The 24,993-nt window shown below is 35.7% G+C and overlaps 2 pseudogenes; one reads left to right on the forward strand and one right to left on the reverse strand.

Moving 5' to 3' along the window:
• Positions 1–14,940: 14,940 nt before the first annotated feature.
• LOC110585724 lies at positions 14,941–15,540 on the forward strand (annotated as a pseudogene).
• A 2,366-nt stretch (positions 15,541–17,906) lies between these two features.
• LOC123324374 lies at positions 17,907–18,064 on the reverse strand (annotated as a pseudogene).
• Between the last annotated feature and the right edge of the window lie 6,929 nt (positions 18,065–24,993).

Below are 24,993 nucleotides of genomic sequence, written 5' to 3' on the forward strand. Positions count from 1 at the left end.
AAGAAGAAGAAGAAGAAGAAGAAGAAGAAGAAGAAGAAGAAGAAGAAAAGAAGAAGAAGAAATAAAAGGTAAAAAGCATTGTCTGTCCATGCTGGACTGGGAAGTTTAGATAGAATGCTTTCTTGGAGCTACCATATTGCCTTTTGGATTTCTCAAGGTTTAAAAATGCAAACTCTGATGTGTTCATTTTCATATTTATAAAATACCAAGGCTCTAGGTGACTGTTTTTATAAACTCCCAACACTTTTATTTATTTTATTTATTTTATTTTATTTTATTTTTTGACAGAGAGAGTCACAGCGAGAGAGGGAACACAAGCAGGGGGATTGGGAGAGGGAGAAGCAGGCCTCCCGTGGAGCAGGGAGCCCAATGCGGGACTCGATCCCAGGACCCTGGGACCATGACCTGAGCCAAAGACAGACACTTAATGACTGAGCCACCCAGGAGCCCCCTCCCAACACTTTTAAATTAGACATTTGTTTTATGATAATCCTTTGGGACTAATAATCATGGTCAAGATGCTTAGAAGTAACCTCTATCTAGTTGAAAGAAAGAGGGTGGAAGTTCATGCAGAAGTCACCTTAAGAGAGACATTTAATCCAGCTCCCCATTCTTAGGGCAGAGAATTATAGGGCAGCTACCACTCAGCACACCTTCTATACTATTTGCCTTTGCAATAATTAATAAAATGGGTATTTATTTATGCAATAAGAAGAGTTCTTTAATTCATTATTTCATATGATGGTAGGATCTGACACAGAAGATAACCAGTGAAACAAACTCAGATTTTTATGTTTCCAAGGGGGACAAATACCCACTTTTAAAATTTTGAGTAAGCATGCCATATAAACCTATAAGTATTAAAATGACCATAATGACTAAAATAACTATGCAGGCAGATCACAAAAACACCAATAAAGAACAGTGTCAAAATGACTAGGAGGAAACATGGCCCCCTGACCAGGAGCCTTTCTGTTAGACCAAACCTGGTTTCTCAGAAAGACGTGATGCATTTCAGAGTGAGCTTCTCAATGTCACCAGTGATGTCTTTGACAATAACACTTAGCTAAGAGCAGGTCTGCCTTACATGCCTACTGTGTATCAAGTTCTGTGTTAATGACACATACCAACTTTATTTTACTGATAACCATTAAAATTTGTAACTATTCTCCTCATTAACAGATGAGAAACGTGAGTTTTCTAAGAGATTAAATGAACTTCCCGAGGTCACACAGTATAGTCAGCAACCTTTCGGTCAAGTCATCTTATCTCTATCTAACTAAAAAGTTGTATCAACAAACTGATGTTATTTTATTTAGCACTGTGAAAAAGCAACATTTGCAAAGTATTGCATATGTCTTAGGAATTACGCTAGCAACTCCACAGGCATATAATCTTATTTAATCTTTGTAACCTACTGGTGAAGTAAATATCACTCTTGTAGCTTTGTGGAAACAGAAAATAAAGGTAGAAAGATGAAACTGCCCCAAAACACCACCCCAGTTGTAAGTGTCAACACAATATTTGAACCAAGGCTTACTTCTCTGCAAAGCCTGGCTTTAATTTCTTGAGGGAAGTCATTTTACAAATGGTCTTTATTGTCTTCACAAAATGTCCTTTATTGTTGTCAGTGGTTAATGTTCCACGAAACATACTGATAATCCACAATGGCAGAATTTCTCCAACAATAAGATGCAATTATTTTCCTACTAAATTATTGCCTTTAGAAGATATTCCAAAGAAGGAAGCTCAGAGGAAATTGGGCTCATTCACTTCTGCAAATTCAAAGTAAGAATGAAATTTAATTGTTCATTAAGTCAAGAAGGATTCCAGGTAGAATAATTTCCTAATATCTCACTTCAATATATTGGGTTTCAAGCCTATCTCAACTCTTTGAGGATTGTCAGCTTACTGCTCAGGTAAAGGAAATGAGATGATTCCCCCCCTAATCTCCAACTTTATTTAAGTAGTGCTCATTTGGCAAACCCTGCCAATCTCCGAAGGCTGAGCCAGAAAATACAGCATGGTTGGAATTATGGAAATGAAAGATCCATGCTAATGTAAATTCTTTCAGATCTGGAAAAGCAGAGCAGGAAGATATCACCACACTATTTATTTACTGAGCAGTGTTTCTGTGGTCAGACACTGTACTCTATGTTGGAAAACAAATAGTGTTAAGGCACAGTCTTATCCTAAAGCCTTTTACATGCTCATCCCATGCAAGAAGTGAGGAACATGTATGTACCTGGGGATCTCCCAAGGTTCTGCCTCAAGTAACAGGGTGTCTTCACAAAGTGCAGTCACAGCCCTGATCCTCAAGGAACATGTTTAATTTCTCAGTGGGAAAATAGATAATTAAATATGTGTGTGGGGGGAACAAGGGCCTCTAAATGCAGTCTATTATTCTGTGAAATTCATTCCCACGAATGCCTCCTGGACATTTCTGCTTTTAAAATGTCACTGCAAAGGGTAGTAGGAAGAACTTGGTTCCAGGGCATGGGTTTGAAATCCAGCTCTGATACTTACAAGTTGTACAATCATAAACTAATTAAACTCTCTGAACCATGAGGTTCTCATTTGAGTAATGTATAGCTACCACTTATTTCACAAGATTATTGTGACAGTATAAAGGAGTAAAGTGTGCAATGTCTATGCAGAGTCCAGATTCACTAGTTGGCAGCTTCTTTATATTAAAAACAAAACAAACAACAAACAAACAAAAAACCTTCTAAGTTAGTGAGAGGGTAATCTGTGGAACATATCAGCTCATTTCCAAATATGAGATCCTGTGATTAAGGGAAACACAGGCTTCTCTGAAGATTTACATTTGTTGGTGTCACATCTAGATACGCTCAGTAAAAGCTATTTTCCCCAGTTTTTTGTTTGAGTAAAAATAAATGTCCTTTATATATTTATCCATTGATCTTAATTGTTTAAAACACAAACAACTAATTCTTTATTTCATCAGGAAGCTATTGAAATATCTAAAAACAGCTTCAGATTGAATCACTTAAATGGCCCATCTTACCTCATACATATATAGGTAGGGTAAGTAAACTTCTTCTTATCTTTCTGGATTCTTGAATGAAACTTTATACTCATAAATAAAAGTCACTGATATTATGTTCATGATGTTCATATACTAAAGATAAAATATTTTTCCACATTGAGACAGAAAGCAAAATGTAAATAATTTTGAGAGAAGAAAAATTGTTTGCATTCACACTAAAGAGGGAATGAATGCTATCAGATCCTTCTGTCCTAAGGAAAGTTTCTGGTAAAGGAAAGAGAGTGGGTGCATCTTGGTAGTGGGAGAAAGCAGGATTCAGGTGAGCCAGAGCTGAGGATGGGATGGGAGGCAGTTAGAATAAAGAGATTCTTAAGGGAAATTTAGCTAACTGGAAAGTTTCATCAAAGGATAATTCTGCTCATAAGGAGCTTAAAAATGGGTATCTCATCGCATTTAAGAAACAGGAAACAGACATTGAAACAAGTTCAATACTGAAAAATACTTGAAAATAATGAAAAAAAATACTTTAGGGGTCATCTGTCCAGTAAGCTTCAAGTTTAGCTGATAATCTAATAAATGATCTCAAATAAAAGTCTGGGTGTAGGATCTACATTTGGTACAGCAATTGTCCCTATTTTATTATTCTCCCATCCTCAATCTTTTACCTTGTCACCTTTTAGTTATAATTATGCTATGCTCCAGGCAACATCTTCTTACACGGATACCAATTTGAGGCAAGAAGAAAAATGGCACTAGATTTTCTCTTCACAAGACTTCAGATTTGTTTTTTTTTTTTTCCTGAGAGGAAAATATTTCCCAGAACTTTCTCCCACCATGCCCCCCAATCCAAAGATTTTACCTTATATTTTATTGCCCAGAACTGACTTACATGCTGTTTCCTAAGTCAATTACTATCCAAATGCAATGGAATTGTCATGGTGGCAATAGATCTGTAATGTTTCTCGGTTTAGGATAAGTATCCGCCTTCCCTAAGATAGAAGGTGCCACTATCTTAGGCAAAGACAGTCCGATTTGGTTGAGACAAAGGCAGAGAATTGGCTCGTTGGTAAACAATGAATGACCTCACCATACCCAGATAACACATAGCACATAGTAGCAGGCACTGCACCATGATCATCTCCACCAAACTTATGTATAGTTGAACTATTTGGATTTTGTTCTGTGCTTGGGAGCTATCAGAGCAGATGAGGTGACTACTGAGTACTGTGCCACGGATGATGGCTGCATGGTTGACTTCCTAGTGAATATCAATATTCATACACTTTTCCCATAATCCTCTATTTCTCCTCAGCCCAAACTAATAGACTTTGGGTTATACACTGTGGAATTTAGATACAGGTGAATATCAAAAGGTGAATAAACTTTCTTATTTAATTTAATAAATAGAATTACAGGCTCTGTTCAATTATGTAAATTTAACAATGGCTTTGTTTTACAAACACAAAGTCATATTGGTCATAAGAAGAAATAAGAAAATATAAAGGATTTCTTAATAAATATGCAGTTAATTATGCTTGTCTTTATAACATTCTCAAAAAAAGCATACATAATTTTCTTCTCCCTCTTTGTTGTCCTTTATCAAGTGCGTATTTAAATTCATCATGAAAAAGGGGGGGAGAAAGTTCATAGTGTTTTTGTGATCAAACACCTTTTCTAATTAATCTTGGCATCTCAGTGTAATGACATTGAATATTATTAAATTAACTTTTTATGCCCTATTAAGGGTTTCTTTATAAAAAATATGTCATTTGTGGAAGTATTTTTTTTAGATCAAAAGATACAACTCATCTTCAAAAGTCTTTGAATTAAGGAATACTTTTAAATTATGTATTTTATCATATTTATCTGTCCCTTATATTTATATCTGTTAATTCAGATGATAAACATTAATATATTTGACATGCAATAAAAATATAGTTTATATAAGAACATTTCTACAGCAACAACCCAAATGGTCTTTTACTTTTTTTTCTTAAAATGAATAGTTGCAATTGAAAAATGGCCTTCATCAAACATATTCAATTCAATAATGCCTAATCATGTTTAGAAGAGGTTCAATAATGTCAAGTACATAAAAACTTGGATGTAACTTTGGGGCTTCTATAGGCTTTTGTTTTTATTATCTCCTTTGAGAAGCGAAGCGAGTGTTAAAATTTCTTCACTGTTCTCATTAAGAACTCTCATTAAGAACTTGGGTGCAAAAAAGGGTAGAATATCAATTGCTCCCTAAGATGAAGCAAGAGGAAGAAGGTAGATTGGAAGTACCTAAGCCGAATCTTCTGAAATCTGTTCAGAAGAGCCATAATTATACAGATAAGTTGTTTTTTTGTTTTTTTTTCTGGATTTCTGTTTCCAGGGGCAACAAGTGTTTGCCTCAGGAAAAGTTAGGTATTCACAGAAGACTGCTTCAGGGATGGCCAAAGTCACTTTCCTTATGCTCTTTTCTATAATATTGACCTTCTCAAGGATAAGATTTGTTGTTTCTCACTCATTTCGTGTTATTAGCACTCACCATAGTGCCTGGCACAAAGTGGATCTGAGTAAAATTTGATTCACTTAATGGAATTGACTTATTTAATTAGGTCCAAGGAGGATCTTTGAATGTCTGACAATTTACTTCCCCTGACCAGATGATAAGTTCTTTTTGGCTTATAACCCTTCAATCAAACACACTGAAATAACCATTGCCAAGTGTTCTTAGTACCTGTTCTCTGGTAACCCATAAAGTCTGTGGAAGTGATCATTTTCAATTATCCAGGGCTCTTCTTCCATTTTTAATTTCCCAATGAGTAAAGTTGAAGGCAGTTAAAGACCAAAAGAAGAAAAACCCAAGGATGCCACTGATCAAGCTTTAGATTAATAAAAGTTGTTTGTATTCATTAAGGCCCTTAATCAGATAATGTTTCTTGGACAGTCACCCAACCCGGCTCAGAAAATGAGGCATATTTGCAGAGGAAATTGAGCTAGGCTTTGAAGTCTAAGCCAGATTTTGTCTTTTTTTGGTGCCCTGACTCTGGATAAATCACTTAAGTCTAAGGACCTTATCCTCTCCATCTTTCAAACAAGGGTAATGATAATTGATACAGAGGGTTACTATGAGAAACATATACATAAAATAATGGATATGGAAACAATATCCTGTAGTGGGCAGATTTATAAATACCCCACCCCACCAATATACCCAGTCTCCTGGTATTCACAGACATGTAAAACCCCTTGTGTTGAATAACTTGCTTCCAGCTAACAGAATATGGAAAGAGTAATAGAATGATTATTTTGTGATTATGTTAAACAAGACTATATCTACCTCACCAGCTGACTTTCTTTCTCTTGCTAACTTTGAAAAAGTAGACTGTCCTGTTGGATAGTGCCGCATGGGGAAAGCAATAAAGGTGGCTTCCAGCCAACAGCCAGCAGGCAACTGAGGTCCGCAGTCCAACATCCTGCAAGAAATTGAATCTTGCCAACAACTTCATGAATGACCTTAAAAGAAATCCTTTGCTCATGGAGCCTGGTGCTGAGACCACAGTCCTTTCTGTTTCCTTGATTGTGTAACCTTGAAGTAGAGGACCCAGCTAAGCCATGACCAGACAAATGATCTCAAAAACAACTGTGAGAAGATGAGTGTGTGCTGTTTTAAGCCATTAAGTTTTTGATATGTTAAGCAGTAATAGGTAATAAATAAAAATAAAAATTAAATACATATACACCTGTGTATGTATGTATGCATACATGTACAAATATGTGCATATACACATATTCATATATATGTACATACATGTGTGCATGAAACACCATAATTATATATGTACCTATATATGTACCATATAACATAAAAATATGTTTATATAAATATACTGTTCCTTAACTGTATTACTTTTCTTTAACCATATAATAGGAACAGCACCAGATAACATGTCTCTACTAGCTCAAAAACTTTGCAGTAAACTTTCAACAAATGAGGAGTGTCACTAGGAAATTGCTGGCTGGTCAAGGGCCACTATGTATCACAGAGAAGCTGTCTGGCCTTTTGCCTTGCAGGTGTAGGAACTTGATTCATAAGTGTCTTAAAATGGAGTGATTTGAAGGCTGTCTCATGCAAAAGAAGCACATAGGATATAAATCTAAATGTAAAATAAATGGATAAGTTGTAATGAAAACTGTCAGGTTCTGTGAACTAGAAAGCTTGGGGCAGGATCTAGATCCTTCTCTCCCTGAAGGCCCCTGGCACACCTGTCAGCCTGCTGTTTCTATCTCTTCATGTGTTGCTGTAAGGCTTGGAAGGAATGGAGCTTTAGTCAAAAGACCAACATTCCTGGAAACTTCTGGATAGGAAGTGCTGATACATGTCTCTCTGGTTCTTTCAGAAATCTCTATGGCTGAACAGACTTTATGACTGGCACAACCTTTACTAAGATGATTATGATCTTGCTCACCCAGTAGTATGTTCACGCAGGGAGTATTTTTTCTCTGAGGTGACTTTTGTCCATCTCCGTGCTTATTAATTGTGTGCTAATTGCATGGCTTAGTTTTCATTGTCTGTGCTTCCATGTGTGTCTAGATGATGTGATGGGTACTCTCCCACATGGCCCATGTCATAGACTCTCTAACATAGTGATGCAAGAGAAGCATGCTTTCCCAATATTTATTGCTTTGTGGATTTACATAAGAGCAGCCAGGAAGTGCCTATCACAGTGAGCAAAGCTTGGGCTTCCAGTATCTATCACAGCTTCATCTTCTTTCGTCTCCCCTTGAAAAAGTTACATAATTTGTCAAAGCTTCAGTTATTCCCTTATGTAAATGACATATAATAATACCCACTTTATAGTTTTAACTTGATGGCTCAAGAAGTAAAAACAAACAAAACAAAACAAAACAAAAACAAAAGAGAGAGCATCTATTAAAACTTCCATACATTTGGCTAAGGCCCATATAGATGTATTGATTTGGGTCATTAAAACTATAAGATAGGAATAATTATTATTCTAATTTTATTGATAAGCCTCAGCTAAGTCAAACAATGTGCCCTAAGTTATAGAATTTGTAAGTAGTGGAGCTCAGACTGGAGCCCATGTTGTCTTCTCTTAGGAAGTATATTTATTCATACTTAGCCCAAGCAATTGCCGCTGGTATTTCTGATTCTGTCACTGACCCTCTGTAGTCTACTTCATCCACGACAGAGAATTTAAATAAAATAAATCCAAATTAAATCATAAAATAAAATAAAATGTTAATTTTTAAATAATTTAATAAAATATTAAATAAGTAATGTTTTAGTAATTAAATCCTAAAATAAATTACATATAGAAATTAATGAATTAATTAACATATATTTATTTAGAGAACCCAGAATAGTTCCCAGCACATAATAGTATGCAATATATGTTTATTAACAAGTATTTCATTCTTAACTAAGATTGTTAAGATCCATCATTGGACATGCATCATTTAGTTTCAACCTTTATTCTTAGTCACATATATGATACTAAGCTTTGTGCTTCTGACTTCTTTTGTTCTGGAAAAGTTTAAGGGCTTAGCCTGATGTGGATGAGAACATTTCACTCATCCCCGCCTTGTTCTCCAACTTCTTTCTTTCTTTCCTTCCTTCCCTCCTTCCTTCCTACCTCCCTTTCTCTTTTCCTCCCTTCCATTCTTCTATCCTTCCTTTTCACTGAAAGAATGCTTATTGTGTGCTTGTTATGTGAAAGATTCTAGTTACGGAAGATGCAGACCATGGTGAAGATTGAGGTGCAGATACTATAACAAATCAGCATGAAGCCATGAAGTTTAATGTCAGATTCATGTGACATGTCCATCTCAAGTCAACAGGGTGGACACTGCTCTATGCTGTCTTCACTCAGGGCCCTGGATCATGGATACTCATCTCTGTGTTTCCATGACAGCTGAGACAAGAGAAAGGGAACGTGGTAGCTATGCATTATTAAAGTGCCACTTTAATAGTGGCATATATCACTTCCATGCATCTCTTCTGAGCCATGGAGTCCCATGGCTATACCCAATTTGAAGGAAAAGTGTAATTTTCTCTTTTCCCAGGCAGCAAACCTGGTAAACAACATAGAAACCTTGAGGGAAAACTCGAACTATATGTCTCTGATCTCACTTCTAGGAAGTTCACGAAGGTGTGCAGATAGACGTTAATGCTTCACTGTTTTGTTCCTAATTAACTACTTTGTTCTCTTTCCATTTCTCTTCATTCAGCCATCCAATCATTTATTGAATGTAGAGCATATGGTAGGTACTGGAGACAAAACAAACAATAACATTTAAAAAAAGAAACTAAAAAACACACTGTTATGTCATTTATGTTTTTAAAAAATAAGTAAAATATTTAATATGTCAGAGGGTGATTATGGCTTTATACTATGGAGAAAAAAAAAAACGGGAAGTTTGGGAGGTTGCATAGAGAATCATGATGCATAAGAAGAAATGTAATTGGGATCAGTGTTGCTCAAATTGAAATTTCAGTATGGAATTCATAGGTAAAGCTTTGTTTTACATCTAAATATGTCCAGAAGCAACTTAAAACTGCTTATAAGAAGCATTTGGTGACTTGTGGAAGTCAGTGATTATAAATTATATGCCCCCACCTCAAAAAAAAAAATACATCCAAAAAAAAATTTAAAAAGGACACCAAACTAAACTAAACAAAAACAAAGAAAAAAAATTTCAAAAATAAAAGAAAGAAATTTGAATTCAAGAATGTGGTGGGGTAAGTTATAAGGAAGATTAATTGTAGATTTTCTTTAAAAATTCAGAGCCATGCTTTTTATCTTTTGGATAAAAGGCAATAATTTCTCAATTCTAATTAATTTTTTAAAGATTTTATTTATTTATTTTAGAAAGAGAGAGAGAAAGCACATGAGTGGGGGGAGGAGCAGAGGGAGAGGGACAAGCAGATTCTGTGCAGAGCCCAATATGGGGCTCGATCTCACAGCCCTGAGATCATAACCTGAGCTGAAACCAAGATTTGGAAGCTTAACCCACTGAGCCACCAAGACACCTCAATAATTTCTCAATTCTAATATAATAAACACACATGTATATGCAAAATATATTTAAAAAGAATATAAATAAAGAAAATATATTTTATTTATTTATTTTTTTAAAGATTTTATTTATTTGACAGAGAGAGACACAGCAAGAGAGGGAACACAAGCAGGGGGAGTGGGAGAGGGAGAAGCAGGCTCCTGGCTGAGCAGGGAGCCCGGCGCGGGGCTTGATCCCAGGACCCTGGGATCATGACCTGAGCTGAAGGCAGATGCTTAGTGACTGAGCCACCCAGGCGCCCCAAGAAAATATATTTTAAAAACCATTTTTGTTGCTAGTATGAATTTATGTTTTTTGTCATGTACAACTATATTCACTTAGCATACAAAAAATCACTTAGCATACCTCTTTCTTTCACTTAACATTAAAGTTTTTTGATGGCATGCTGTTGTCTTTATGTAAATCTTTACCAGTGGTTTATAATATACCTTGGAGTGGGCATGCCATCATTTTGCTTAGTTGCTATATTTTTGTAAGATATTTCAGTTATTTCCCAATATTTCAATGTACACCTTATTAAAATAATTGTGTCTATTAAATATTTAGCAGGGTGAAATAGGACTGTTGGAGAAAATAAACTCATAGATTAATAAGATCATCCTTGGGGCACTTGGGTGACTCAATCGGTTGAGCTTTTGACTCTTGATTTCGGCTCAGGTCATGATCTCTAGGTTATGAGATTGAGTCCTGCATAGGGCTCTGCGCTGGGGCATGGAGTCTGCTTAAACTTCTCTCTCCCTCTCCCTCTGCCCTTCCCTGTTCACACTCTCTTTCTCTAAAAAATTGATAATAATAATAATAGTAATAATAATAAAATAAAATTAAGGTCAACCTTTAAAAGTAAATCATGAGGTTCATAAAAAGCTGAAATTGGGTCGCTTTACTTTGCCTCCCAATTGTGAAGGATGAGCCTGTTTACCTCCAAGCCCCTCGGGAGTAATCAGAAAGTCTTTACAGGGTTTAATATATTATAGATATTTCACCTTCATTCTTTACTGGCCAAACCTTTGACAGACCACATCAAGTTACACTTCAGCATGGGACAACCAAAGCAGATCTGTGACACATTTACCGTTCAAGTGCAGTGATAGGACATGTTAATTCATGAAACAGACATTGATGCATGTTTGGCATTTTATTTTGGAAGACGGAATTCTTTCATACATAAGTATGGAAGTATTAGGTTATTGCATGGTTTTGGCCAGGGTTCTGTAATTTGTCTATCCATTTTTTTTTTTTTTTAAATTCCAATAGAGTTAGCATACAGTGCTACATAAATTACAGGCATATAGTATGGTGACTCAACAGTTCTACTCAGTGCTCATCACAAGTGTATTCCTTAATCCCCATCACTTATTTCACCCACACCCCCACTCACCATCCCTCTGGCAACCACCAGTTTGTTCTCTATAGTAAAAAATCTGTTTTTTGGTTTGTCTCTTTTTTTTTTCTTTTGTTCTTTGTTATGTTCCTTAAATTCCACATATGAGTGAAATCATGTGGTATTTGTCTTTTTCTGACTGATTTATTTCAGTTACCCTCTAGCTCCATCCATTTGTTACCAATGGCAAGGTCTCATTCTTCTTTATGGCTGAATAATATTCCATTATTCATATCTGTATTCATTCCATTATTCATATCTATATTCATTCCATTATTCATATATATATATTCTCATACATATTTGTACAAATATATGAATAATCGAATGAATATTCATTCATCTGTTTATCCATCTTTTTTTTTTTTTTAAGATTTTCTCTGTTTATTTGAGAGAGACAGAGAGACCACGAGTGGGGGTAGGGGCAGAGGGAGAGAGAGACAAGAAGACTCCCGATTGAGCATGGTGCCTGACTTAGGGTTGGATCCCAGGACCCCAGGACCCCAGGACCCCAGGACCCTGACCTCATGAGTTGAGCTGAAGTCAGATGCTTAACTCATTGAGCCACCTAGGTGCTCCCATCTGTCTATCCATCTTTTAAAGCCAGCTCTTGAAACTTACCTGTGGAATTGAACAAAACACCTTAAAATGAAGAGATTTTCTACTCCTTTGATCTCAATGGTGTGATTTTCTCTACATACCTCTTAATTTATTTATCATTTAAATAAATATTTTCCCTGACTTTATAAAATTAACCCATTATTTTAATGTTAATGGTGATTCTTTTTTCTTTTCTTTTTGATAATGGATAAGGAAAAAAAATCCATGATGAAATTACATCCAGAAAGATTCATTGTACTTATCTCTTTGACACAACAGTGGTAGGCACCATCTAGGAGAGAACAAAAGAAACAGACATGTGTCTTAGAAAATTAGTTTATATTAGGTGTGCAAATATGCTACAGATAATACCTAGTGCACAAAAGTACTTATTTTGGTTTTGTGACATTTGGGCAATGGGTCCTCAAGTTGCAACTACTTTGAAGTTCTCCTCTTAACTCTTCCAACCTTTCTGTAGTGACAGGAAACCTCGCCAGCCTAATTAAGCTTATTTGGGAAGAAGAAGGGCATGACCATCAACTGACCATATACAGTGATCTCTGCATGGTAGTAGGGTTGTAAAACACATGATTTAACAATTTTTCTCTCAACCATCTGATGGAATTGTGTCTGTATTTCAGGTGCAGATGAAGAGATTGAAACACCAAGATATTTAAATAAATCCTGTTCAAGGCAGGTAAAAGTAATTATATAAACATGGATTTCGGTATAGTTGGAAAGACAAACACTGATATCTAATTGTGCAACACTGTCAGAATAAGGTAATTCTGTGCTTTCCTACCAAATACCAACAATTACTCATTACTTCTAATATTATTGTGGTGACCTAGGTATGAATCATATAAATAACCATTAAACTAGTCAACCAATGGAAGTCGGGAACAAAACTCCATCACATGCTAGGGCCTATGAGTATTACTAAAGTAACTAATAATTCTTGATAAGGAACTAGAATACTCCTTTGCCTACAAGATGTTACTGAGACAACAAAGAAAAGAGATACGGTTATAGGAGTTATCAATATTTTTAATAAATTAATTCATTAATAAAAACAATTACTTGGATGACAGAAAAAGATATAATTAGGACATGGTTCTGCCATTGGTCTGTCAAGTCATTTTAGACCAGCTTGTTTATGACTTTGGGCCTCAAATTCCTTATTTATAAAATTCTGCCTTTGGTGCAGGTTAGAATTCCTCCAATCAGCAAAACACTATTTTGACTCATACAGTGGACAAAGTATAGCATATGACTTTGTATCTTCCATCAAGAGGATATCTGTAAAAAAGAATAAAGTAGGAAGTAAGAGGATGGAAATAGAATCATCGGCCCCTACTATGTACAAGGCAGTGTGCTGGGTGCTTTACATAGATCACCAAAATTGATCTCACCAAAACTCTATTAAATCAGGATTGCTATCTACATTTAATTGAGAAAAAAATGCTAGAAAATATGGTTGGGTCAGAATTTTAACAACTATGTTACAAAGCAGAATAAAATAGCTGCATAGTAGAGGTACACAGGGAATTTTGAGATGACAGAAGAATGAATAACTCCTTTTCAGAAATCTTTTTTTTTTTTTTTTAATGTTAGTGAATCTAGGAAAGTTTAGGTTGGAAACACCAGAACTTCTCAAAGTACCTTACTTGAGGTTGGAAATGAAATAACTAAGAATATATAATGGTAATAAGGATTAGGAAATTGATTCCCATTCTAAATATCTTTGTTCATTTTGCTCCAAACTTGGAATGCTTCCATGGAACTAAAAATATCACTCTGAGTGGTCATGGCTCATTCTACCTAGTAAAACTTCTTTGAATTTATCTTACTGAGAGTCAATTAAGGATTGAATGTTAGTTCTCAAGCTTTCCTACATGTCTGTTTTGTCCCTACCTTTTTTCTAAGCTAATGAGGTCTTCGCTTTCACTTTGACCTTATCATGTTCATACTGCACTTCATTTTTTGCCAGGTAAGAAATATCACTCTGCTGGTACCAGTCATCTTACTACTTTGGAAAAAATCTCCATTTTTCCTGGGTTCATGTGTATTAAACTGTATACCAATTTCTCACATATGGAGATATAACTGATATTCTTAAAAGGAAAATTATGTGATATGATCAGGAAAATATTAAAGACATTGCTTGAAGCTGAAAAATACATTACTGTCCAATAATTTTCACCAAATACATTATTATAAAATATAGACAATTCTATAGCCCATGGTTAAAATGCCCTTCAGATTGGAGAGATAAGCAACACGTACAGTAGGAAGAACCTTAAAGGCTAGGCAAAGGGGCTCACCTTCGTGTGAAAGCACTGGAGAGTCAGGAAGTCATTTTTTTTTATTATTATGTTATATTAATCACCGTACATTACATCATTAGTTTTTGATGTAGTGTTCCATGATTCATTGTTTGCATATAACACCCAGTGCTCCATGCAGAATAGCAGTGGCTCACTGGAGTCAAAGAATTCATTGATTCATTAACTCCTTCTGGTTTCTATCATCTAGCTGCTTCTCCTAATTGGGGATTTCTTTTCCATTATGTATAGTATTGGAGGAAGCTACTGCCCATGTCATGCAATAGAAGAAATGCATGCAGAGAGATCCCTTTTGACTTGACCAAATGGACCCACCAAACAGGGGTTGTGATTGTCAATATAATAACATAAAGATATCGTGGTCTTTGGGATTCACAGCCATTGTATTACTAATATTGATGGCTGTTGGTTAGTACAATAGCAATGATGACATACTGGCTAGAATACTGACATACTAGCTACTAGAAATGCAGCCAGAACCGCCCCCCCCCCAAAAAACACATCCTGAATGAATTCCCAAAGGATGTGTGGATGGCTACTTGTCAGGTGCAGCTGTGTCAGCCCAAGACCTCAGGATTGGTGATCAGGCACAGAGACAGAGTTAGCTAATATAACCCTGGATCGGTTCCTCTTGCTGTTAATGGAACAGAGAAGATGACTATGTACAGTAAATATGCAGAAAGTTTTTCATCTTATATTTGGTACCCTAATTCAGAGGTGGTTAGGAGTTCAAGTAGCTGATCTAACATGTCTAGAGTACAGTACCTCTGGCTTCTTCAGGAGTCTGTCTGGCATAGTGGAATTTTGCCTGAGTATCCACAGTCTGTAAGGACTCAGGAACAGAAGGTGGCTGCTGAGAAATAGTCTTTGCAGAGCCTGATGGGAATCCTACCAGATTTTATAGTATAAATCCTTGGAGTGGATAAATGTTGGCTGAGCTGGAATCTAGTTCTGGAGTCTCTACCCTAACCCCTCGTCAACAGGCATTTGATTTACTGCCTTGGAATATCATCCTGGAATTCTTGGATACCAGTATCTCTATTGAGGGATCTACCATGACCACATCTGTCTCATGTATCCCAGGTCACTCTGAGAGGATGGGTGTCTCCCCTTAGCCATAGGTGGGAAGATGTTGGAATAGGTGAGTTACTTTGCCACCGACAGACCAGTCAAGAAGCCTGTGCCCTCTAGAACTGGGTTGTAGCTCAGAAGACCTGGTGTCTCAATGGGATACTTTTCCACCAGTTCTATTCCATTTGTAGCAAGAGACAGGGGAATATATGTGCCAATGTCATGGATATCAATTTCCATACCTCTAAAAAAAAAGTATATATAACACTGCCTGCTTCTCATGTTGCAGAATAACTTTCATTCACACCTATTATCCTATCCATCTTTTTTCAGTCTCCTCCACTTATTCTGTTATGTATTTAATACTTATACTCAATTATTTGTGGTCAAGCTAGCCAGATTCATGAAATTAAGAACTCTGGGAAATTGAAGATTTTGAGCAGGAGACTGACAAAATTTACATTTAAGAAGTTTTGTGCTTATTCTGCATGGAGCACTGGGTGTTATGCACAAACAATGAATCATGGAACACTTCATCTAAAACTAATGATGTAATGTATGGGGATTAACATAAGAATAAAAAAAATAAAAAAAATGTTTGTACTACTAAAAAAAAAAAAAAGAAGTTTTGTGCTTAGGGATGAACTTGAATAGACTGAGACTGAGTCAGGTTTAGGACACCAGCACATAGTCAGTGGCAGTTAGGAAAGAGGGAAAGATTAATTTTCTGTGTGTTTATATAATGATGCATACCCAAATAAACTCTATTGGATTTTGAACTAGGAAATATTCTTTTTTTTTAGTGTATTTCTTTCTTTTTAATTTAATTTTATTATGCTATGTTAATCACCATACATTACATCATTAGTTTTTGATGTAGTGTTCCATGATTCATTGTTTACATATAATACCCAGTGCTCCATTCAATATGTGCCCTCTTTAATACCCATCACCAGGCTAAACCATCTCCCCAGCCCCCTCCCCTCTCCATAGTCTCTCATGGTTCTTCTCCCCCTTCCAATCCCCCCCTTCATTTTTCCCTTTCTACTATCCTTTTTTTTTAGTTTGAATCATATTTTTTTATTTTTTTATTATTATGTTATGTTAATGTATTATTTGTTTCAGAGATACAGGTCTGTGATTCATCAGTCTTACACAATTCACAGCGCTCACCATGGCACATACCCTCCCCAATGTCCATCACTCAGCCATCGCATGCCTCCCACTCCCCACCACTCCAGCAAACCTCAGTTTGTTTCCTGAGATTAAGAATTCCTCTGAACTAGGAAATATCCTTAATGGTCTGTCATCAATCATATCTATTCAGAGGTGAGGCACATGGTACAATATGGTGCACATTTAGGCACTTGCGTAAAAATTTTTGACATGCTTATTTGTTCACTAGTTTAATGAAGAACCCTCACATTATTGCTATACAGTTTGTGAAGCCATGGCCTAAAATATATGATAAAATAGTAAGGATGTCTCTATAATTTTAGGGACTTAGGTTTAGGTTTCCTTTTAAAAGAGAGTTGTGTGTGTGTGTATGTGTGTGTGTATGCATGTGCATGTGTGTGTGTGTGTGTGAATATTCCCTAATATCATGATGTGAATATAGATGAACATGAAGGGAAAATATCTTTCAAGGACCTAAGAGTAGTGACATGTAAATGATTCTGTTCTGAAGAAGCAAGATAAAACCATGAAGTCTAGAATTTTCCCTACCAAAAATATTGTTACATAATGGCTCTTCACAGCTATGGTGGAAAAAACTTTGTATACTGAAGAAAAAGCATTTTTCATGCTTTCAGGATATATGATGACTGTATGGCATGTTGCTATAAACCAGAGTCTTAATTGACTTTTTTTTTCTTTTGTGACACACAGGAATGATAAGCAATCATGAGACCCTCTTCTATGGACATATTCAGGTTTATTCATTACATTTCATAACTGACTAACCTGCATTACATTTCATTTCATAACATATTCAGGTTTATTCATTACATTTCATAACTGGTTATAACTTTTCCTCAAGAAAACCATATATAACATTATTATGAAGAAAACTTTTTTATTTTGTTATTTTTTTAATAAAAATGATATATTCATCTGGTATTCAAATGAAACCTAATGTTTAATAATAAAAAGTAGTTGTCCTATTCCCAGACCTCCATGTTCCCAACCTCTGTGTCTAAATTCAACTTCATTCAAAGACCTGGTTTATTCCTTTTTACTTCCTCTGCTATAATTCTAATAGTAATTTAGTAGGATTATATGACAAAATCCTACATTTTGATCCTAATTCTTTCAATTTTTAATTGGATTATCAAAACTGTCAGCATATTAACTGTTGTTAACAATTAAGGGTTTGTAATTCATCTGAAACCTGCTAATACATCAGCATGTTCTGAGTCCAAATTTGAAAAATGACAACCTGCAAAATTGAGTGTGCTGTTTGACGCCCCCCCCCCCATTTTGGGATAGCCCACATTATTAGTTTTCAATTAACAATAATTGCACCTTGGATAAACCTCATTGGCTATGATACTGCTACTGCAAAAAGCTTGCCCACATTATTAGAATAAGTCCACTATATCATATAACCAGACATCTTCAATAATCCCATACACTCTCCATGCTCCATACACTGTGCTCTGTATTACTTCCCAGCCTTCACTTATGATTTTATTCCCGCCTTGGGCATACTCACCTTTATTTCACTAAGCAACCTGTCTGTCCTTTCAAGACCCAAATGAGGCCCATCACTTCCATGGAACATCATTTGACTATACAGATATTTTATTAACCTTTTTTACTACATTTTTTTAGTAATAGCATTAATTAATGAAGTCACATATTTATCACCAAAGTTATTCTTGGGTATCTGATATTTAACAGACACTGTATTCACAGTGTCTCTCTTATGCTTTACTCTTGCCAATAATCTGTGAAGTCAGATTAGTGATCCAATGCATAAATCCAACATATAAAGAACTGAGGCAATGAGAAATTTTAAAGCCTTCTCTGGGTCCCATAGTGCTGTGATTCCAGGGCTGTGATTTGCCTGCAGCTTAACCTGAACTCAAAATGTACAGTAGATACATTTAATAATCCTTTGCTGATACTAATTTTCCTCAAGCTCTGTGTTGCCTTTTACACTACACTAAATTTGCTGAAAAATTCATACTCTGACTTCTGATACATTGTTTATGTTTCTCAACTTCTCATGTGTGTCTTCCAACCACTGCCTTGAGGGCAGTGTATCTTACCAAATGATGAATACATAGTAGGGAGCTCAAGAAATATCTGTTGAATAAATATTTATGCACATTATGGAGGTCATTCCCTGTTGGCTGATATGCAAGATTAAGGCTATATTGATTCTAGACTAAAGTGACTGAGGGAAATGCAAAATTTCAATAGGCATCACAATTGGAAAAAAAAAAAAAGTCAAATAAAGCTGTTTGTTTTGGTTTGGTTTAGTTTGGTTGTTGTGTAGTTCCTGAATTTACCCAACAATATAGTGAAGATAGCTAATAATGTCAATGATGGTGTGAATCTAACACCTAGAATCTTTTAGAGTCTGTTTTCAGGATTTTATCCTAAGCTTTCCCTTTCTTTTTGACTTCCAGATTCTGATGATTACTTTATTTAACATATCATGGTAGAATTTGAGATATTATATTATTTTTTTCTTAAGATTTTATTTATTTATCTTAGAGAGAGAGTGTGAGTGGCAGCGAGAGGCAGAGGGAGAGAGAGAATCTCAAGCCAACTCCATGCTGAGCATGGATCCCAATGAGGGTCTCCATCTCACTACTCTGAGATTATCACCTGAGACAAAATCAAGAGTCAGACACTTAATCGAACTGAGCCACCCAGGCACCATAAGATTTAAGATATTATGTTCTTAAAAAGGAAAAAAAAAAAGATATGTTCCAAACTATCTATAAATATTATTCATTTGGTCTTTAAGAAGATTTTGCATCAGTTTTGGGTCTAAAAATAGAAGAAAGCTCTTTTACAACATAAATACACAGGAGCCAAAGTCCCTTTCATCAGAGGAAGCTCTGTGGTTACTGAAGTGTATACAATTATAAACTCAATTGTTAAATCAAAACACATTCCAATCACCCTAGCATGTTGCTTTTAATGGGCAATACATTCCCAAGAAGGCAAGTTCTCTGCTAACAATATTGAACCAAATCATCAAAATTCAAAGACGGGTCTATAAAATGTGAAATTCCATCAGCAAAGTGCACAGTGGGCCACAATGTGTAGATTAATGGGCAGCCTGTCAAATATTTTAATGTATGCTTCAATCGCTGAAACGCATGTGATGATTAGTAAAGTATTTGGCCTGGGCAATAAAAGATATAAAATAAATTAAAATCATGATGCCTTCTGAATTAATAAAGCATTTGTTTAGGCTGTATTGATAAATCACTGGCATAGATTAAAAAGCCCCCATAACTAGATACATTTCCCCCGGGCACTCTGGGATCTCACACTGGTCTCTTCCTATGGCATATTCCTAAATGAGGTTCTCTGTGAAAAGGTGAATACTAGGTCTCTGAAGAATCTCAGAAAATGAATACTCACTGGTTTAAGCCTTGAATATAAGCCATCATCTATACCTGGCATCACTCATATTTCTTTTGAGTTCTAAAAATTAGATTTCTATTTCCTAAGCTTGTTTCAGAACCACTTTCACCTCAAAAGCAACTTTCAATATTTTCTTGGAAGCATGTCACTGGGAACACTGAAGCTGAGAAATACACACCAGAACAGAAATGAAAGACCAAATAAATCCCTGTTCAATTTGGTTATTAGTTTATGTTATGCGAGCTGGAGGAGGTGACATGTTGAAAGGTCATCCAGACAGTTTTTATCAGAGTGGTGAGGACAATGGAATCCAAAAGGGTAAAAGAAATTCACTTTGTTTTTGAGTGGCAGGCTTGGGAAATGAAGATGCTATGATAATTTGGTGATGGTCTTTAGTGCTTAATGCCAACTTCGGCCAGTAGGGGCACTCATAATTTGGAGGGGTGAGAGAGCATCTTTTTTTTTTTTTTTAAGTTTTTTTTTACTTCAGGGCAGGAAGGGGGAGAGGGAGAGGGAGAGAGAGAGCATCCTCAAGAATATTCCCTGCTGAGCACAAAGCCTGATATATGGGGCTCCATCTCAGGACCCAAGATTGTGACCTGAGCTGAAATCAAGAGTCAGACATTTAACCGAACCAGACACCCAGGCACCCCTGAGAGAAAACTTTAATTGTTAAATGCTGTTTTTCGGGGGTATGCATTTCCAGAAGGAAAGGCACATTATTTTTATTGAGGGATTAAATTGTATTCATGGTTTGCTTCTCCAGGTTTGCTTTCATTTCAAAGGTCCATTCAATCCAGCACCAGAAGTTGAAATGCATGTGAAGTATTTTTGCACCAAAAATATAAAAGCAGACTCATGGTCATTGCCCTTTAGGACCTCACAGTTTAAAATCCAAAAGTCACTTACAATAAAAACCAACAGGGAAAATGCTGTGAAAAGAGTAACAGCTGGATGCTATGTGAGTAAGTTATGTGAGATCTAACTGAATCAGAGTGGCGCATGAGTGTCAGAGAGGAAATACATGAAGGTCATCTTGAACAATGATAATGAAGATATTTGCGGATGGAGGATATGGAATGAACAAACTATTCTTATGTGGAATGGAGGCTATTTGGCTTGGACAGGAGGAGACACTCAGGGTGACAAATGGGAAAGAGTTACAGCACATCTCTTTTCAATTATTTTACATTGGATTAAACTTTTCTCAATAATAGAAAGACAAGAAATCTATCAGGAGATAAATTTAGCTCTTTCTTTCTGTAACATCTTTCAAAAAAATAAAATGAACTATTTCTGAAGGCAACAAGCTCCCCTTCGATAAAGTAGTTCAGATGTTGAGTGACAGTGTGGTGATGTTGTTGAAGGTTTCAACGTTGACAATCTATATTCCTCTGAAATGAGTGGGATAATTCAAAAGCAAAAGCTAGCTTCTGAAAGCAATCTTCAGGGCAGTGTACTCATTATAACTCAGAGCTGCCTTTTAACAGAGAATTTTACAAGAAATATGTAAACATCTTTTCATATACTTAAACTTCTTGTCAGATATGTAGATACCTTGTCTTTGGCCCAGATAATGAAATGCATGTTTACACTTCTGTCCCTATTTCTCCCGTGCTTTAGTAAAATCTCTCCATATAATGGAAGTTGGCAAATTATTTCAGTTGGTCAATGGTTTGGGCCAAACAAACTTTTGGATAAAAAATAAGATAGTTAACAGCTATTATCCCATGTAAAGTAAAAATATGTGTGTGTTTAATGATTAAAAACAGATAAATGAACACTGTAGAAAATATTGGAAACCAGGAAAAGTAAAATGCACTCAAAAGTAAGTTTTTAAGTCCAGTTATCAGTTACCTTTTTCCTAAGATATGCATTTTAATTTGGAATCAACTACTTTCTATATTGTTTATATATTGCTTTTTAATTTTATATTATATAGTGAACAACTTCTCTATAAGTAAGCACTATTGAATTTTTTAAAGCTTACAATAGCTCATCCTACATTTGTATCATAAATCATTTAATCAATCTCCATTGTTAAAGATTTGACCTATTAACCACAATGTAACCAAACTTGTATTTTAAACAGTATTTCTAACAATTTAAAAATATTTTTGTATTTCATTTTACTTAAAAATGTAGAAGCAGTAGAGGAGTATATTCTTATTTTTAAAATGCTAAGATAACTAGAAAATAAACTCCATTACCTTTCTTAGAAGTAACAGTTATTAAAAATTGAGTAACCACATATCCCAGTTTATACCTGTTGATCTGGTATAGTTTTTAATGTAATGGAGACATTTTCAATTTATAGAAATATTCCAGTTGGAATGGAAAATCATGTAATCACCTAAGTTAAGAGTTTATAGTGTAAATGTGTATTTCTTTTACATATTGGCATCTATATATTTTCTACATATGCAAATTTTAAATAGAGTTAGTGTATATATTTTAGCAACTTAGTTAATATTTCTCAAAGAACTTTCTATAAGAGAATATATGGCTCAGACTCATTTCTTTTAACTTTTGTGGTATCCCCAAATATAGATGAGCAAAGTTTTATTAACTCAGATGAATAATAATTTCCAAATTATGATGTAGCCTTTCCCTTAAGATCAGGAACACATCAAGGATGCCCACTTTCACCACTATTGTTCAACATAGTACTAGAAGTCCCAGCAACAACAATCAGACAACAAAAAGAAATAAAGGTATTCAAATTGGCAAAGAAGTCAAACTCTCTCTTTTCACAGATGACATGATACTTTATGTGGAAAACCCAAAAGACTCCACCCCCAAATTACTAAAACTCATACAGCAATTCAGTAATGTGGCAGGATACAAAATCATTGCACAGGAATCAGTTGCCTTCTTATACACTAACAATGCAACTGTAGAAAGAGAAATTAGAGAAATGATGCCATTTACAATAGCACCAAAAACCCTAAGATACCTCGGAATAAACCTAACCAAAGAGGTACAGGATTTATACTCTAGGAACTACAGAACACTCATGAAAGAAATTGAAGAAGACACAAAAAGTTGGAAAAACATTCCATGCTCATGGATCAGAAGAATAAACATTGTTAAAATGTCTATGCTACCCAGAGCAATCTATACCTTCAATGCCACCCCGATCAAAATTCCAATGACATTTTTCAAAGTGCTGGAACAAACAATCCTAAAATTTGTATGGAATCAGAAAAGACGCTGAATCACCAAGGAAATGTTGAAAAAGAAAAACAAAGCAGGGGACATCATGCTGCCCAATTTCAAGCTATATTACAAAGCAGTGATCACCAAGACAGCATGGTACTGGCACAAAAACAGACATATAGACAAATGGAACAGGATAGAGAACCCAGATATGGACCCTCAACTCTATGGTCAACTAATCTTCAACAAAGCAGGAAAAAATATGCAATGGAAAAAAGTCTCTTCAATAAATGGTGCTGGGAAAATTGGGACAGCCACATGCAGAAGAATGAAACTCAACCATTCTCTAACACCATTCACAAAGATAAACTCAAAATGGATGAAAGACCTCAATGTGAGACAGGAATCCATCAAAATCCTACAGGAGAACATAGGCAGTAACCTCTTTGACATCAGCCACAGCAACTTCTTTCAAGATACATTTCCAAAGGCTAGTGAAACAAAAGCAAAAATGAACTTTTGGGACTTCATCAAGATAAAAACTCCTGCACAGCAAAGGAAACAGTCAACAAAACAAAGAGGCAACCCACAGAATGGGAGAATATATTTGCAAATGACACTACAGATAAAGGGCTGGTATCCACAAAGATTTCTTAAACTCAACACCCAAAAAACAAATAATCAAGTCAAAAAATGGGCAGAAGACATGAACAGACCCTTCTCCAAAGAAGACATGCACATGGCTAACAGACACATGAAAAAATGTTCATCATCATTAACCATCAGGGAAATTCAAATAAAAACCACATTGAGATACCATCTTACATTAGTTAGAATGGCAAAAATTGACAAGGCAAGAAACAACAAATGTTGGAGAGGTTGTGGAGAAAGGGGAACTCTCTTACATTGTTGGTGGGAATGCAAGTTGGTACAGCCACTTTGGAAAACAGTGTGGAGGTGCCTCAAAAAATTAAAAGTAGAGCTACCCTATGACCCAGCAATTGCATTCCTGGGTATTTACCCCAAAGACACAGATGTAGTGAAAAAAAGGGCCATATGCACCCCAATATTCAAACAGCAATGTCCACAATAGCCAAACTGTGGAAAAAGATGAGATGCCCTTCAACAGATGAATGGGTAAAGAAGATGTGGTCCATATATACAATGGAATATTACTCAGCCATCAGAAAGGATGAATATCTAACTTTTACATCAACATGGATGGGACTGGAGGAGATTATGCTAAGTGAAATGAGTCAAGCAGAGAAAATCAATTATCAAATGGTTTCACTTATTTGTGGAACATAGGGAATACCATGGAGGACATTAGGAGAAGGATGGGAAAAATGAAGGGGGAGAATTCGGAGGGAATGATGAACCATGAGAGACTATGGAGTCTGAGAAGCAAACTGAATGTTTTAGAGGGGAGAGGTGTGGAGGGATGGGTTAGCTCAGTGATGGGTATTAAGGAGGGCACGTACTTCATGGAGCACTGGATGTTATACGAAAACAATGGATCATGGATCACCACATCAAAAACTAATGATGTATTTTATGGTGACTAATATAACATAATAAAATTTTTAAAAAATGCTACAAGGGACATTTTTAATATGTAATATTTTCTCATGTGAACAAACATGAGATACTTACCTGGAACCATTGAGTCAAACTGTCAAATTCTTCCCTTTCCCTCCCTTTCTGTCCCCTTCCCTCCCCTCTCTTTTTCT

Source organism: Neomonachus schauinslandi, chromosome 3 (assembly GCF_002201575.2).
Source record: "Neomonachus schauinslandi chromosome 3, ASM220157v2, whole genome shotgun sequence".
Taxonomy (NCBI): Eukaryota; Metazoa; Chordata; class Mammalia; order Carnivora; family Phocidae; genus Neomonachus; species Neomonachus schauinslandi.